General features: G+C 41.0%; 2 pseudogenes; both read left to right on the top strand.

The window, feature by feature from the left end:
- Positions 1-14567: 14567 nt before the first annotated feature.
- LOC147434994 (uncharacterized) lies at positions 14568-15562 on the top strand (annotated as a pseudogene).
- Positions 15563-15611: 49 nt separating this feature from the next.
- Positions 15612-15955, top strand: LOC147434993 (uncharacterized; annotated as a pseudogene).
- Positions 15956-17557: the final 1602 nt, after the last annotated feature.

The following is a 17557-nucleotide window of genomic DNA, read 5'->3' as shown; positions in this document are numbered from 1 at the left end:
TCACATGTTGAACCATCAGCAAACTGCACACAACCAAGTCTCCCACTAGAGAAAGAGAAAAACAAATCACGACATGGCGTCACGTGAAAAACTCCATGCTCGTCTAGTAGAAAACGCATAGACAATGTGCTATCCCAAGACACAAAGTAGTCTGAAGGCAAGCTAGACTCAAAATTGATATGTCCGTCACATGTATACTCTCTAGCATATGTCCTCATAGTAGCACCATGCATCTGCCTCATACTCCTGAAGCAACGGCGCCTAATATGCCCCTTATGGCCGCAGTGCCAACATGTCAGTCGCGATCGTGAACGAGAACCGCCTCTAACCTGAAGCGTCTCCATGCCAAAACTATGGCAAACAGTGCTTGAGATCACAAGACTCTCCCACCCGAGACCAAACCACTGTCTCAAGCAAAGAAGGATACACAACTCCTCACTCTTGCGAGAGTGGATACAAAAACACAAAGCTGTGTCCAAAATCACAAAACCTATCAAAGTGAGAGTAAACACTCGATCACAAACTATGGCGAGAATCTGGGAAAAATCCGACAGAGTTTCCCCTGAAAACTGAGCAAAAACTCAAGTACAATCTCTACCATAAACATAACACTACTCAATGCGAATGAGTAGAAATGACAAAATGGCTCCACATTTTCACATACAATGGCAATCCGCACTCAACGTACATCAACGGAGTGACCGCGCACAAGCAAGCACCAAAAGAGTTGCAATCCGAAAACTTGATCAATGCGAAAACAATGCTTTTGAGAGAGCTCACCGGCACTTGAAAGTGCTCGCGAAAATGCATATATAATGGGCATCAACCATGCGCCATAACCATATGCAAACCATCCGCAAAGACCATGAATCCAAGCACAAAATCACCGCCAAAGTATACTGTGAAAACTAGTGAAAGAAGCTCCACGTGTGTGCTCCAAAAAGCTGCGTCTCTCAAGAGACCACTTCGATGGTGTGTAAACGCCTCCGTACTTCGTTGCCCAAATCTACCAAAAAACCCTCAAACCACAAGCTCTGCATAAGCTGAAATTGCATCTTCAGCTCAGAATTTATGCATCTAACTTCGAGCACCTGTCGTGCTTCCAAAAGTGCATCAAACTCGCACATTATGCGAAAACAAAAAACCTGCAATTTCTATATACAGCCAGTCTGAGCTGAATATCAACAAAACGGTGAGGAATTTGCAAAAAAATTCTTCTGTAAAGTTGTAGACCACATCAAAACGGATGGGCAACGCGAACAGAATTCTCAGATCTGCATTCTACAAGGAGAAAAACGAATCTGAAAACAGTACTGCTGCGCACACAGTTTTTAGGGCAGCACCTTCACTTACACACAATCTTCCACACTCCTTTCTGAGCTTCCACAAGAGCATACATCACTCTCAACTGAGCTCACAAGCTCCCATTGCATTCTCACAAAGCTTCCAAGCTTTCTTAATCTCTCCACCGCGGAGAGCAAGCAAGCTATCGTCTCAAAGTTCTCAAAGTCGTCGTGCTCTCCGCGGTCACCATAGCTCTGATACCAATTGTGAGTGCACGGATGAGGTGCGTGTTCGGAGAGTGAGAAGGAGAGAGAGGGAGACAAAGAGAAGGACACAGGATGTGGGGTGGAGCTCCCAAATCTCACTGTGTGAGCACCATGTGAGAATGTGAGTGAGAACTCCTTATTCTTTGTATGTATAAAGAATAAGGAGATAAATGTGGGCAACCGGACACTAGCCGGCAGACACGAGTAAAGCACGGTGAGGCACACCGCCTTTACCTAACAAGGTAGGATGTGTTTGTTGCGTTGACTGACTCGGGGTCTAGTTGATACGTGGGCAGTTCTTGTAGTTTCTCTTTTTGGTTTAGCTTCTTCTTGGCCCTCTCTGCTGCTTGCATTGCTCCTATTCAGTGAATAGAGTGCCAGGTTAGCAGATTTATCGGATTTTTCTCTTAAATATCCTTTTAGACTAAAATGCTGACAATTTGGTCCAATTTGCTTCAAATCAATTTTTGAACAAGCAAAGATGCATAAAAACATGCAAGGAACAAAACTTATGGTCAAAACAAAAATTTGCAACCAAAGTAAATAATCACGATTATTTACAGCTGAGAAAAATTCCCAACTTTTTGCAAACTTGGCTTTATAGGCTTGAAGTATATACCAAATACATGCTCTGAGTGAAATATCGGCTCATTTGGATGTACAGGGTGAAAATGGCACCAGATTTTGGCTTTAGGTCTCTGAAACAGGCTTTGGATGTATGATGACAAAATATCCAAATTTCCCAATTTTGACCAGAAAGTAAATAATCACAATTTTTAACTTTTCTTCCAAAATTGACAATTTTTTTGTACAAATTGGTTCTAAGCATTGTATGGACCTTGGTTATGAGATATGAAGTGATTTGGATCAAGAACCGTTGTCCATAACCCAAATTTTGGCTTGCAAAGACTTCTTTGTGTTTTTTGACAATTATACAAGTAATGGGTGGTCATTTTGGCTCATACTTGATTTTTGGCATGTAATAGGTGTGTACACATGATAGGTGAGATGATTTGACAATTTTCAAGCAAAACTGATGCAAAAGTAAATAATCGCGGTTATTTACAACAGTGACAAAAACTTTGCAAAACCTACAAATTTTGACCTAGACATGTTTCATACACCTAATACAAGTCCTAAATTGAATTTGGTCAAGTTCGGTCATGCCGGCATCACTTTGTGCTCTATCGACTCTGAAATCCCCGTTTTTTATCACTACTCTGTTTGTTGGGTTGGTCGGTCAACTTTGAGGCTTTGGACTTGTCCGCAACATAGTCGTGAAGCAACTTGTCCAATTCCGGCTCATTTGGAGTCAGTTTGGCCTCGTATGTTGAATTTGACACTTTGTAACCTTCAAGCCGTTTACTGCTTTTCGAGGGCTTTGCTTGATGGATTTCACCAAACCAATCATATACATTGTATATGGACCTCATTAGCAAGCCATCTGTCGAGTCAGGTCGGAATTTTGGCATTTGCCAAAAAACCTAATTTTCTATTGGCGACTCCTTGACCCCATTCGAATGGTCATCTAATGGTATAGAAAGGTTCTATTATGTTAGGGCATGCTATGGTTTAAATCTTATCCGATTTGGTCAAGCTGGCAGATCGTTATGGTCAGTTTTAGGTCGTAGGTCTTCGTGCACTGCTCGATTTCTAAGGTTTTTTCTAGGGCTTTAGACTAGCTACCATTGTTGAGTAAAGAACTTACCCTCATGTCTAGGTCGTAGGTCTTCGTGCACTGCTCGATTTCTAGGGTTTTTTCTAGGGCTTTAAACTAGCTACCATTGTTGAGTAAAGACTAACTACCATTGTTGAGTAAAGAACTTACCCCTCATGTCTCGTGTGAGACGGCGCTGAAAATGGTCAACTGTGGGCTCCGAAAAAGTCGCGCGAAAAGAGGCCGAAATCTCTCTCTGCAAAGGCTCCAAGTGGAAATGAGGTGGTTTTAGCCTACCTTGGATATCTATACCCGGACTTCCCAAACCAATTTTCCCCAGATTTCCTCGTTAGTCCTACTAGGCCGTGAAATCTATGTTAGACTCAAAAATTTCCCTGATCAGATTCTTGTAGCTCATTCTGCAAGAATTTTGCAAAAGTAGGCCTGGCCGCGTAATTTAGCTTCCCGCTTCCATCTTTTGATTTCATTGAAATTTTTTGTGATTGTCGCCTTGTCTTTCTGATCACCATCATATCTTCCATTTTTCCATCTGAGCTTCCCTGTTATTTATTATTAATTTTTGACCTGTTTATTTGAAAAAAATCAAAGAAAATAGAAAAATGCTCTAAAAAAGTAAAGTAAAAATCCAATAATTAAGCAAATCCCTTGAAAAACATAGCTTTATTTCCTTTTTTCGAATTTTTCTATTTTTAAGCCTCATTATCAACAAAAATGATAAACAAAATACTCAAAAAAGGGCTATTTTTTATGATTTTCTGATAGTATATACACTATTTACACTCATCGAGGAGATATTATTTGTGAACTTTTCCTTGGTGATGAATTATAAGGGCATTATTAGGTAATTTTGTAAAAAATCGCACGTTAACATAGAACTTTCTCCTCCCTCTTCAAACATTGCCCTTAATTACTTAGTACTTAGTGCCCTTCCACCCCTCCTAGATGGCGTACTCCGGGTACTCCGGGACGATTGTGTGCATGGGTTGAACAATCGTGTCTATGTATATCCGTGGTTGGCTCTACCATGATATGAAGATCAATGCAATTCACCAATATGTTGTGCAAGAGCTGGGTCTTGAGTAATTAACTCAAGGGTTTTCGATATCGAGGTTTGCTGCTGATTTTTCCAAAGAGCAAATCTTGTAGCTTGTATGCTCTCTGTTTGATTGTACCATCAGGGTGCTTTAGCATGCTGATTGCTTGAGCTTTTGGTAGCACTTTTGACCGGTGCCGAGCTTTTTCTCGCCATTGGTAATTTGGTCGGCGTGGTGTGGTGGAGTCTGTTGAGGCTTAACTCGCCATTGCTTGATTGGTTTCGCGGGTTGTGGAGAAGATAAGTGCTCCTTTTTCTTCCAAACCAGTTCCATGTTAGGTTCCTTTCTCGGAGATACTCGTCTCTGTGTTCAAACCCTTGGAACCTTCTTTTGTTTCGTTGGTGCAGTTTTAGGCACCCAGATTTGAATCGGTTTATCCTTAAGTTGTGCTTTTGGTACCCAAATTTGCCTGACTCCTTGCATGCTACATGTAGCATTTGATTGTCGAGGGGCTGGAGAAGATTGACTACTTTGTGGTTTGGTCTGTTGATTGCTTCTTTTCCATTCCTCCTTGCTTGGTGCAATTGGGACAATGAGTTGCCCTCCTTTAGGTGATAGCTTTAGTTGATTCGTATCCCAATCTGGTACTGCTTTGTATATTCGTATCTAGGGAATTCCAAGAATCATTGTCTCATTCATGTGTTCATCTGGAAAGCATACAAACTGATGAGGATATGAACATCCATGTACTATCACGTTCAAGTTGACTACTCCCAATGTTGGAGTTGGGTTCTTGTTGCATCCTTTGATTGTCGCTATTCCTGCCATCAATGCTTGACTTGTTGTCTTTTTGTCTGTGGAATAACTGACTGCATTTACTCTAGCTCCTGTGTTGACCAAAGCATTGGTGCTATGATTGTTGAGCTGTACTTTGATGCGCAGGTCCATTCCATCTAACCAATCATCATGTGTTGAAACTGCGTCATTAGGTAATTCCCATTGTCGATCATCTATTTCCAAAGTGTTGATGGGAATCGGTATCTACTGATTCTTGAGAGTGGCTTTTCCTTGAGTACCCAAAGCCTAGCTTCCTCTTGGGCTTCATCAATAACCTGTTGTCGTTTGATCTTCCTTTGTTTGGCTGCATGCATTCTCTCTAGCAATTCATTGGTTAGTGGCAAATTGTATTTCTTTAAACGACATCCACTAATCCAATTAGCCATTGGTTCACCATCTAGGGTGGACAATTTTACTACTCCACTTGGAGATACATCTTCAATGATAAATGTTCCGTTTCCCTTTTTCTTACACTTGGGAATGTGTTGCTTAAGGGAATAGACTAGAACTAAGTCCCCTTTCTTGAAGATCTTTGTGATTAAGTGGGAATCAAAAAACTATTTTTGTTTTCGCTTTTGTGCATAGATATGAGCTACAGCAGCCTTTGCTCGTCTAGCTTTTCCAAATCTTCGAGTCTTTCTGACAATTCATGTCCAGTCCACTCAAGATTATGGGCTACCCTTAATGTCGGCAATAGAAATTCTATTGGCAGTATGACATCAAGACCATAACGATGTTAAAGGGTGTAGCATTTAGAGCTGTTTTGAACGATACTCGATAAGCCCAAAGAGCAGCATGGAGATTCATTTCCCAATCCGTCCTTCCTGAACTAACCACTTTAGTCATCACCGAGCTAAGAATTTTATCCGTATTCTCAGCTTGTCTGTTTGCTTGTGGGTGATAGGGAGCTGATTTGTTATGGATGACCATAAACTCATTACGCAAATACTCTATTACCTCATTGAGGAAATGAGTTCCCCGATCACTGACAATCTCTATTGGCAATCCATATCTTGTGAATACATACTCATATAAGAACGCAGCAGTGGTTCTGGCATCATTCTTTTGAGTTGCTTTAGCCTTGGCCCACTTGGCCAAATAGTCTGTAGCTACAATGATACATTGGTCTTAAGGGCATGCTATCTACTCGTATTGGCATTTTTGCTTGTTGACATGCATCACATCTTCAAAGATATTCTTTGGCATCTGCAAAAAGTGTTAGCCACCATATGCCTACCATCAATATTGCTCTTACGGTGGTCTCACTAGAAAAGTGACCTCCAGCTAATCCAGCAAGTGCTTGTTCTATAATCGGAATATACTTGTTTTCATTTGCACAAAGATGCAAATGTTGATCTTTACCTCTCTGATACAATTGGTTCCCAATAAGAGCATAGTCTCTTGCTTCAGTTTCAATTTTTCTTTGACGACGTTTACTCATATCCTCATGAAATGTTCGGCTCAATAAGTAAGTAACTAGATAATTACTCCACTTAGGAACATGTGACATTTGAAACAATGTTACATGAGGTATGGGTGTTTGTTTTTGACATTGAGGGCAATCCTTTACAAAAGATCTAACATCTCTCCTCATAGTCGACCAAAATACTCCAAGTCTCAAGATTCGTTGCATAGTTTGGTCTTCTGCAAAGTGAAGTCCTACTATGGTAACATGTGCTTGACTTAGGTACTGTTCTTTTTCTTCAGGGTTAATGCATAAGAGTAATATGCCGTCTCAATTTGTTTTGTATAGCCTTCCAGCTAGTAATTGATACATAGTTGATTGCTCGACTAATCCAATTGTGATAGGAAGTGGTATTTGTGAATCCGCTTGAGCTATTGTCATTAATGACACAATGTTTTCCGACCATCTAGGTATCATTTCTACGGAGAACAAATAGGAATCTAGTAAATCATCGTCTACCCCTTTAGGTGATTCCCCTGAAACAATCCTTGACAAATGATCTGCTCGTTGATGTGTAGTGCCTTTTTTTACAACCATAGTGAAATCAAATTTGAGAAGAATGATGAATCATCTCACTATTCTCCCTGTGTTGCATGGCTTGTTGACCAAATACAACAAAGCTTGGTGGTCCACAAAGAACACAAACTTGTTGGCTAATAGGTAATGTCTATACTTTTTAATGGCATAGATCATTTGTAGTCCCTCTCTTTCAATGGTGGTGTAATTCTTTTCTGCCATGTTCAATTGTCGGCTAGCATAAGAAATAGAAAAGTCTATTTTCCCATCTCCTGGTTGAGCTAGTATACAATCGATAGCAAAATTTGAAGCATCTATATGTACGTGGAATACCTTATCCCAATCTGGTGCTTTCAATATTGGAGCTGAGGTGAAAGCTTCATGAAAGATTCTTCACATGCCTCGGTCCATTCAAAGTGCGTAATCAAGCTATACATGGGTTTTGCAATTATAGCGTACATGTAGATGAACCGTCGGTAATATCCACAATGTCCCATGAAGGCTTGTATCCCCTTGACTGTTGTTGGTTTAGGAAAATCAGCAATGACATGAATCTTCTCAATGTCAGTAGCTATGCCATTTTTAGACACTATATGTCCAAGAATTTTTCCTTCTCTTCCCATGAATGTGCACTTTTCAAGATTTAAGAAAATCCTATAAAGTCTACATTTTTCAAATACCTTTTTGAGGTGTTCAAAATGATCATCCCGGATTGATGAATGTATGCATAGATCATCCATATATACTTCTAAGAATTTCCTAACATATTCTTTGAAAGCATGCCTCATCAATCTTTGAAACTTGGCTGGAGCATTAGTTAGCTTAAACGGCATAACCCGATAGACAAATATACCCCATTCTGTTGCAAAATCAGTTTTGTGCTGATCTTTTGGGTCAACCAAAAGTTGATTGTAACCCGAAAAGCCATCTAAGAAGCTGTAAGCTTCTTTTCTTGCAACTCGTTCTATAACATGCTCAGTTATCGGAAGAGGAAAGTTGTCTCTAATGGTAGCTGCATTCATCTTTTTGAGATAACACACACTCGTAATTTCCCATTCTTCTTGGGTACTACCAAAATTGAAGACACCCAATCGATGTGTTCAATTTCGTAAATGAACTCGGCTTCCTTTAGATTTTCAATCTCTTCTTTGATCTTCGTGGCAAATGGTTCGTTATACGTGTATGGCCTCTGTCTACTTGGTTTCGCGTCATCTCGCATGGGTATAGTATGTTGACAAATTCTGGATCAACACCCTTGAGATCCTTGTAAGATCAAGCGAAGATATCTCCATATTCTTTTAACAAGCTCAGCAAAATCTTTTCTTCTTCTTCTGTTAGGTCATTCGCAATGTAAGCAGGTCTAGGCTCTTCTCCTAGTTCAGCCAAGTCTACCCTTTTACCGTTTTCAAGCCCTTCGTAAGATATTCTTTGTTTCCGTAGTTCCCTAACATGTTGTTCAACTATGATTTTCTGATCTTGGAAAGTATACTTTTTGTAATGGGATGGAACATGCATTACATCCTTACCATCCTTTTCCGTGGTTTCCATTTCGGTTGTGTATATCTCCTTTAGAGCTTTTTTCAACTCTTGATATTTCTTTTTCCGTTCGACTCTACTCATGAGTGGCTTCTTATCATGTGATTTTACTTGAGTACCCTTCCTTGTTTTTTTCGATGTCTGAGACATTTTTGAGTTTTTGTTTGAAGGATATCTGCCATTTATTTTATCCTTGACACAATCATTAGCATCTATCTACATCAGGAATTGTGTTTTACTGGAGACTGATGTCATCAGTCATGTTTTCACAATTTTGGTGTCTCTCTTTCGTCTATACCACTTTTGTCTTCTTGATTTCTGGTTTGGAAAGTCAAAAAACTTTTTCTACCCTCCTTTTAAGAGTAACTTAGCTCTTGTATGCTCTTTTTCTGACCCCGAATCTTCTGAGGTAGCTGAGTGTTCATCTAACTCATCAGTTGCATCGTAATAGAGGTCTGAAAAGACTTGTTGAGCTTTCATTAGGTCCTTGAGTTCCTCATCTTCGTTTTCAATGTTGAGGATTGAAATCATTTGGATTGGAATTATGTTGTAGCCATCCTCATTGCAAAATTGAGTAGGAATAGACATATTCACACATACATCCATGGTTGCTAAAATTTGAGTCCATTTGTATGGCTCAAATAAATGCTCTGGAAAGGGTTCAGGTACATAGGCTTCGTCTATGCAGTCCATTTCTAGGATACATTCTTCTCGTCTTAAGATTCTGTTTTCTGAAGCTCCACACATCCAAATAGGAGTGTCTTGGTTTAACGAAGATGGGAGTTTAGTTTCAGCCGAAGAGAGGTTTTTCCGGATCACGAAGCGAATACAGTTTCGGTAGATTGTCCTTTCGAATGTAGTCCTTCAAAGGATATGTGGGAAGATTTGGATAGTTTGGCAGTAACGCATTCAAAAGCACGTCTTAAACCACCTCTGGATTGGGAGGAGCAAAGAGATGTAAGAGATGAAGCGGTTGAGGAAGTTCATAAGTTGGGTCCTAATGAGACAATTTCTAAACAGATACAAAAGCAGATGCATAAAGTAGTCAATTCTGAATTACCGTCAGCAACATTGTTTGAGGAACTGTTAAATACTCCTATGCACTTTACATTGGATCAGTTGCTTTCGCTGGTACCAATTTTTCGAGATAGGTTTTATTCTGCAACCAGAGTGACAAAAGTCCCCATGACTTCAAATGCATTGGAGAAATCAATTGGGAGTTATCAAATTAATCCAGATGATGTGGATTTCACTATACCAATTGTGCAGCTTGAGTTTGATGGCCGTGTGTTTCCAGAAGTTATGTTGGATGGTGGATCCAGGGTGAATATTCTGTCGAAAACTGAATTTCAGAAGATGACAAATGTGAAGTTGGAGCCTACACCATTTCAAGTGCGGATGGCAGACCAGCAGAGAGTGCAGCCTATTGGAATGTTGAGATGTCAAACTCTTAAAGTGCATGGATTGTCTTTTACTGCAAATTTTGTGGTGCTGAAGATGCAAGATGTTGGTAATGCTTATTCCATGTTGTTGGGTAGACCATGGTTTAAGTCAGCAAAGCTTAAACAGGATTGGGAAAAGAATGAGGTCATTTTGAAGAAGGGTAAAAAGTCAATGAGGATTCCGATGAGTTCCAAGAAGCAGTTGTTGACATCGATGAAACCAATGTTGGCTCAAACTATAAATTTATCTGAGGAAGTTGAAGACGATGAGGAAGCATGTTTTATAGAGGCTAATCCTACAGTGGTTCCAGTGTTTGAAGTGGATGTTGTGAAGATTGTTGAGAAGTATGTGAATCAGGGAGAGTTGAAGAACTCAACTAATAAGTTAGAAGCAGCAGATGCAGATCTGAAGTCAGGCAAGAAGTCAAAGAAGAAGTCACAAATTGGTCACAATAGTGCAGAAAAGGATCGGGATAATTCAAAAGGAGATATTGCACCAAAGGAGGCAATCCTCAGAGCAGAGTTTCTTTATGATAAATTGATGGAGAAGGTTTCCAGAGTCAAAGAGGATGAATTGTAGGATCTTGATTTGGGATCTCACGGGAGTCCTAAAGTTGTCAAAATAAGTGTTCATGTGGATGATGCATTTAAGTGTTCATGTGGATGATGCATTTAAGGAAGAATTGAAGCACTTGTTGACAAAGTTTATTGATGTTTTTTCTTGGGATTATTCATAAGATTTAAAGGGCATGGATCCGGCTGTGTATAAGCACAAAATCAATTTGAGGGAGGATGCAGTTCCAGTGATTCACCAGAGATATAGAATGAACCCCAATTATGCTAAGCACGTTAAAGAGGAGTTGGACAAGCTTCTGCAAGTGGGGTTTATAGTTCCAATTGATCAACCAAAATGGTTGTCACCTATAGTGGTGGTTCCCAAGAATTCAGGGAAGATCCGTGTTTGTGTGGATTACAGGAAGTTGAATGCAGCAACCATTGCAGATCCATTCCCATTGCCATTTGTGGATTCAATCTTGGATGATGTAGCAGGACATGAGATGTATAGTTTTCTTGATGGATTTTCAGGGTATAATCAGATTCGGATGGCAGATGAGGATGTAGCTAAGACAACATTTATTACTGAGTGGGGAGCTTTTGCATACACAGTGATGAGTTTTGGATTGAAGAATGGACCCCCTTCTTACTCCAAGGCAGCATTTAAAACATTTGAACCTTATTTGACAAAGTTCATGAGGATTTTTATGGATGATTTTTCGGTATTTGGTGAGAAGATTAACCATTTGGAATATTTGAGGAAATGTTTGGAAAGATGCCGATTGTTTCGGATGTCTTTGAATCCATATAAGTGTGCAATTACAGTCCAAAGAGGGAAATTGTTAGGGAATATCATTTCTAAAGAAGGGATTTCCATAGATTCAGACAAGATCAGTGCAATTCAGAAGGCAGTAGCACCTGTTAATGTGAAGGAGATTTCCAGGTTCATGGGACAGATTAAGTGGCATAATCGTAATTTGAGGTATTTGGCAGATGTCAGTGCACCTTTGACTCATTTGACAAAGGACGTTGATTTTATCTGGGGAGATGCTCAGGAAAAGGCTTTTCACTGTTTGACAAAGATGTTAGTGGTATCACCTATTATTCAACCTCCAAATTGGCAGTTGCCTTTCCATGTGTTTGTGGATGCATCAGATATTGCAGTCGGAGCGGTGCTGATGCAGGAGAAGATCTGCAGATGGTTCAGACCAATATATTATGCAAGTCGGATGTTGAAACCGGCTGAGAAGAACTATACTGTTACGGATCGTGAGGCTTTAGGGATGCAGTTTGCCTTGGAGAAATTTCGACATTACTTGTTGGGGAATCAAGTGGTTTTCTATGTGGACCATGAAGCACTTATCTTCTTAGTTAAGAAGCCAAAGATGGAGGGTAGACTTGCCAGATGGATGCTTTTGTTGCAGGAGTTTGATTATACAGTGTTGCATACACCAAGGAATCAGCATGCAGTGACGGATTATCTTAGCAGATTGGAGCATTTTGAGGAGACACCAGGAGTGTCAGATCAACTGCCAGATGCGGATTTGTTTTCTGTACAGGGACATAATTTTGACAATTGGTATGACCAAATGTTGTTTTTTTTTACAGATGGAGTGTTGCCTTCTAATATGTCATCATATCAAAGGAAGAAGTTTGCATTGAGGAGTAGGCCATTTCTGATTGTTGTTGGAGCATTGTATAGAAAGGGAGCAGATCAGATCATCAAGAGATGTGTGCCTGATGATGAACAGAAAGTGGTTTTACAAGAAGCCCATTATGGAACAGCATGATGACATTTTTCTGGAGAAATAACAGGGAGAAAGATCATGTACGCTGGCTTGTGGTGGCCATTGTTGCTCAAGGATGCACATCAGTTTGCAAGGGGATGTTTGCAATGTCAAAAGATTGGACAACGTACTTCAATGGATAGGATGTAGGATCACCCAGTTTTACCACTTGAACCATTTCAAAAGTGGGGATTAGATTTTGTTGGGCCAATATCACTGAAAGCTAGCGGAACAGGAGCAAGATACATTTTGGTTGCAACAGACTATGCTACCAAATGGGTGAAGGCAGTATCTTTGAGGGATAATAAAGCAGCAAGTGTTGCTAGATTTTTGTATACAAACATTATGACAAGATTTGGATGTCCCATTGAGTTGGTGTCAGATCAGGGTGTGCATTTTTTGAATTCAATAATTGCCGAGTTGACAGCTACACATATGATTTTGCACAAGAAGTCAACTCCATATCATCCGCAGGCAAATGGTCAAGCTGAGAGTACAAACAAGGTGCTAGTGAGAATTCTAAAAAAGATTGTCTCAGAAAATAGAAAGGATTGGGATGAAAATTTGGATTCATCTTTATGGTCGTTTCGTACAGCATATAAGGTTGCCACAGGGATGACACCTTTCAAATTGGTTTATGGGATTGAGGCTATTGTTCCCATGGAGTATGTGATTCCAATTCTGAGATTGGCAGTTCAACATAGGCTGAGTTCTGAGGATTCTGTGTTGCATAGACAGAGGGAGTTGTTGAAGTTGGAAGAGGATTGGATTCATAGTGCATATGCAGCAGATATTGGACAAAAGAGACGACAAGCTTGGATGGCAAGGCATGTTAAGTTCAAAATTTTTCAGAAGGGTGATTGGGTGATGTTGTACAATTCCAAGTTGGGACCACACCCAGGAAAACTGAAGTTAAGGTACTTTGGGCCTTATCAAATTGTAGAAGAATTAGGCCAAGGAACATTCAAATTGAGGGATGTTTCTAGTACACCTGTTGTGAAACCGGTTAATGGCTTTAGGATGAAGAAATTTTATGGCAAGGTTCCCGAGATTCCAAGATGGATGGTAAACAAGGCTCATGAAATTGGAGTGAAATGGGTACAAGCAGTGTTGGAGTTCAAGGCAGACTCTTTAGGGAGCACTGACCGCCATATAGTGTCCAGCAGTGGGTTCATGTTGCAGAATGTGGTCGGATTTTGTGTTGACAAAAGTGTGGTATTGGAGAAAATCCGCAGCAGAATTGCATTGGGTGGCATTGTCCAAGGGTTATGTCATCAAGGAGGTCACCAGTTTACGACGCGGAATGTTTTTAAGACAGATTCCCTTGAAGTGAGTTGTCCAATCAACACATATGTGCGGGGTATAGCACGCACTTTCATAATAAGGACCATCACGGGGTGGTCAGTGCCCGATTTGAGGTGAAACGCCACACTCATTTTGCATGCAAGTATCCCGCGTTCGTCGTCAAAAGAAGCTTTCCCACTGTGCGTGCATTTCCTATCACCTTTGACGCCATGTCTTTTGAAAGCTTCAGAAAATCTGCAACGCCTAAACAGCAGGAGCTAGGTGAGGAGGAGATGACGCAAACCCGATCAATGAAGATGGCCATGGAGGAGCTGTTACGCCCCCGCAGAGAAAGTATCCATAGTGTGGAGGAAATTGAGGGGGCAGAATCCGGTGGAGACGATGTCGTGGAGGAGATGGAGGTTGATGAGATATTCGACGTTCATGATCGTGATACAGAGGTATGGCTGCACCGAATTGGTCTTTATGAGTATGCATGTTTACCATGGGCTCTTTGGGAGAAGAATGAGTTTGCAGAGTCGCAGCTTTGCCACCTTAGGGAAAATGCTGGCTATATCATGGAGGGAAAGGACGTTTTCCCAAAGTTGGTGGCAGAGGTTTTCAAGGTTGCTCACAATCCTTTGCATAAGTCAAAGAAAGTGACAGATGCGGTGATGAGGTCCGAATTTGGGCAGCCAGAAGGCAGTAGGGCTTATTATATGGTGCGGAATTGTGGAAAATGACAGATGCAGTGATGAGGTCCGAATTTGGGCAGCCAGAAGGCAGTAGGGCTTATTATATGGTGCATAATTGTGGCAAACTTCGCAGTACTCACTTATTTTGGTATTTGGATAGGGTTTGTTTGTTGGCAAAAACCTCCTATATGTCCAAAGAGGCGTTTGCTCCAATTCATCATGCAGAACGAGGGCAGAAGGTGGATTGGGCATCCTGCATTTTTGACAGGCTGCAGCTTTTAGAGCCAAGGGATAAAAGGAGGTCACCGTCTGTTTCCAAGGTAGCTCCTTACTTGCAGGCAATTTTCTCATGTGTTGTAGGTACCTCTCACACCCACACCACCGAGCTTTGTTAAGAGTCCAGATGTGTAGAGCTTGGGTGATGCAAAGCGTCAGAAGTTGGGTTGGGATATGCCCAGTGGGGACAGGCTTAAATCTGCATTGGGCCAAGGAAGTAAGTCAGCAGCAGTTGGCACAGATGAAAAGGTGCAGTCATCAGGGAAGGTCACTCTTTTCCCTTCTAGGATAGGATTGCAAAAAATCGACACCAAGAGCCGTACTATAACTCTGTTTCCGTGGAAGGTTCGCGAGGGTTCAGGGGAACAGACCCCGGTGACATAGGCCATTAAAACAACCCCTTTTGCTAAACCTGCAAGTGTTAAGTTGGATGGGGTGTTCTCAGTTCAAGATGCTATTCAGAGTTTGTCAGACTTGAATTGGTTTATCTGCAATCAGGAGGCTATGATCCTCACCCATGCAAAAGGCTGAGGGGGAACGCATTGATAGCTTGGAGTGTGAAGTCGGTCAGTTGTAGAACCGGGTGGATGAAGTATTGAAGGAGAAGACATTATTACAGGAGGAGTTAGCTTGAGTCAGTGCGGATATGCGTAATCGGATTTCTGAGATGGCAGGAACTGCACAAGAGTTTCAGATATGGTTAGATGGGCTTAAGGAGGCCACAGAGAAGCAGTTTCATGAAGTGGAGGATAAGATTGCACATCTTATTGCAGATAACAATTTCTTGATGAATAGGTTTAACTCCATTGGTGGATCTGGAGAGGGCCACTTTGGATGGCCAAGGTGTCACAGGTGTGTTGATCTTTGATCATGCAAATGTGGATGTTTTGAAGAAAGAGGTGTTTGATTACACCGAGGAATTGTGGCACCAAGCAGCAGGGCTTTTTCATGAACACATGGGGAAGCCGATTGATAGGTACAAGTCGTGGTTTGAAGCTGCTGGAGAGCATAAGGTCCGTGAGGATAATTTCGCGCTGCGTGAGCGGAATGCTGAATTGGAAATGCAGTTAGAATCAATTCGCAAGCAGCTGATGGAGCAGCAGACTAGTATTCAAAAGGGATCACAAGCTGCAAATGTGCAGGAATACATGAGGGTAGCATGGAGACAGTTGCAGAAGGTTCACTTCCTGTGGTTGAGGTGGATGCAGAACTGCTGGCAGTACAGTTACATGTGGTAGAGGATGCAATTGTTGAAGTGGCGCAGACGCAGGGACTGAATCCAGAAAATCAAAATGGCTGAACATGGATCAAGGGATCATGGGTCCGAGGTCAGCCTATGGCTCAAGCCACCGGGCTGTGCCAAGTGTTAAGGCTACACCTCGGTGGAGTAGGATTTTAACTTTAAAAGTGACTATGTAATGAACCTTAACATGGGGTGTGTCTTTTGGGATCTTAAGTGTAGGGATGTTTATTTATGTCAAGGTGTGTTCGGCAATAGGCAGTTTTTCCGTTACGATGAAGAAGAAGATGTAATGGCGGATTCTTGCAATATTAAGGAAGTGTCAAATGTTTGGTCAACACTGTTGTCTTTTCTCTCTTTCTGTATTCTCATCAATGTCGTATTCTGAATGCGTAATGGAAGCAGCAAGTCTTTTCAGAGTATGTCTATGAGTTTGTACTGAAGTTTGTAGCAATGGCGGAATTTTGTGAATGTTCAGAGTGTTTGTCAGACTGTTTGTCAGAATTGAACGATGTTTAAATGGAAGAGCTAAGGGCAATAATACATTTGATGTGGAGCAAAAATGCAAAGCAACATAGAGGCCAAGGAGGCGTAGCATGTATGATCAAAAAGGGTTTGAAAGACGTTTCCATTGTCAAAGAAGATAAGTATAAACGCTACTTATGGTTGAAAATCAGCCCACCCAATGGTCAAGTCATGTTTGTGGTTGGTTGCTACATTCCTCACTATGACTCCAACTTTTATGCTCGCTTGGATATGGATAGAGATAGCCCTTTGTTGAACTAGAGGAAGACATTGCTCATTACAAGGACCAAGGTGAAGTCATTGTCTTTGGAGACATGAATGCTCGCACAAATAGGTTACAACATGACACACAACAAGTTGACATGCCGCATGTCTCAAGAAGAATGGATGACTCATACATGTATAATCGAAGTTCTAATGATGCAAAAGAATTGGATCACTATGGAAAGTCACTTCTACATATGTGCAATAGTACCGGAATGCTCATTGCAAATGGTGTATCTTTATGGCAAGGCACCAATGGCTTTACATGTAGAAAGCAAAATGGTGATCGACTATATCTTGTTTTTGGAAGCCACTCTAGAATGCATACAAAGCTTTACACTTGGTGAATGGAATTCGGAATCGGATCATAGGATGCTATGTATCGACCTTAAGTGTGGTAAAAGACCCGAGCATGTAACCTCCAATCATGATGTGAATCACTCGTACCTACGTCTAGACTTCAAACGAGTACTTATGTATGCTGATATGGTGGACCAAATGTTAAGCATGACAAAGCATCAACAGAGACCAACATTAGAATGCAAGTGGAAATTTTTCAAAGAAGTAATTTATGCTCTTGTGCAAGGGAATGCTTTTCGGTGAAACACATGTCTTGCAAAACATCTAAGAAAGGTAGCACCAAGAAGAAATGATTCGACACGGAATGTACTTAAGCCCAAAAACACTTGCTAAGGTTGGATGCAAGCAAAGACAAGGAAAGTTACTTGGAACATTCACACACATACAAAGCACTTGTTCAAAAAAAGAGGAGAAGGTGGGAAGTCAAAAAACAACTTCTTTTAGCGCAAGAGAAAGCACATGCATGTGGCAAGTTTTGGCAAATCTAAAAGGCAAGCGTGTTGAGAGCTTTGG

The sequence above is a fragment of the Adiantum capillus-veneris genome, chromosome 19 (assembly GCF_014529385.1).
Source record: "Adiantum capillus-veneris isolate H3 chromosome 19, ASM1452938v2, whole genome shotgun sequence".
NCBI lineage: Eukaryota > Viridiplantae > Streptophyta > Polypodiopsida > Polypodiales > Pteridaceae > Adiantum > Adiantum capillus-veneris.
This window is presented reverse-complemented; position numbering and strand designations above follow the sequence as displayed.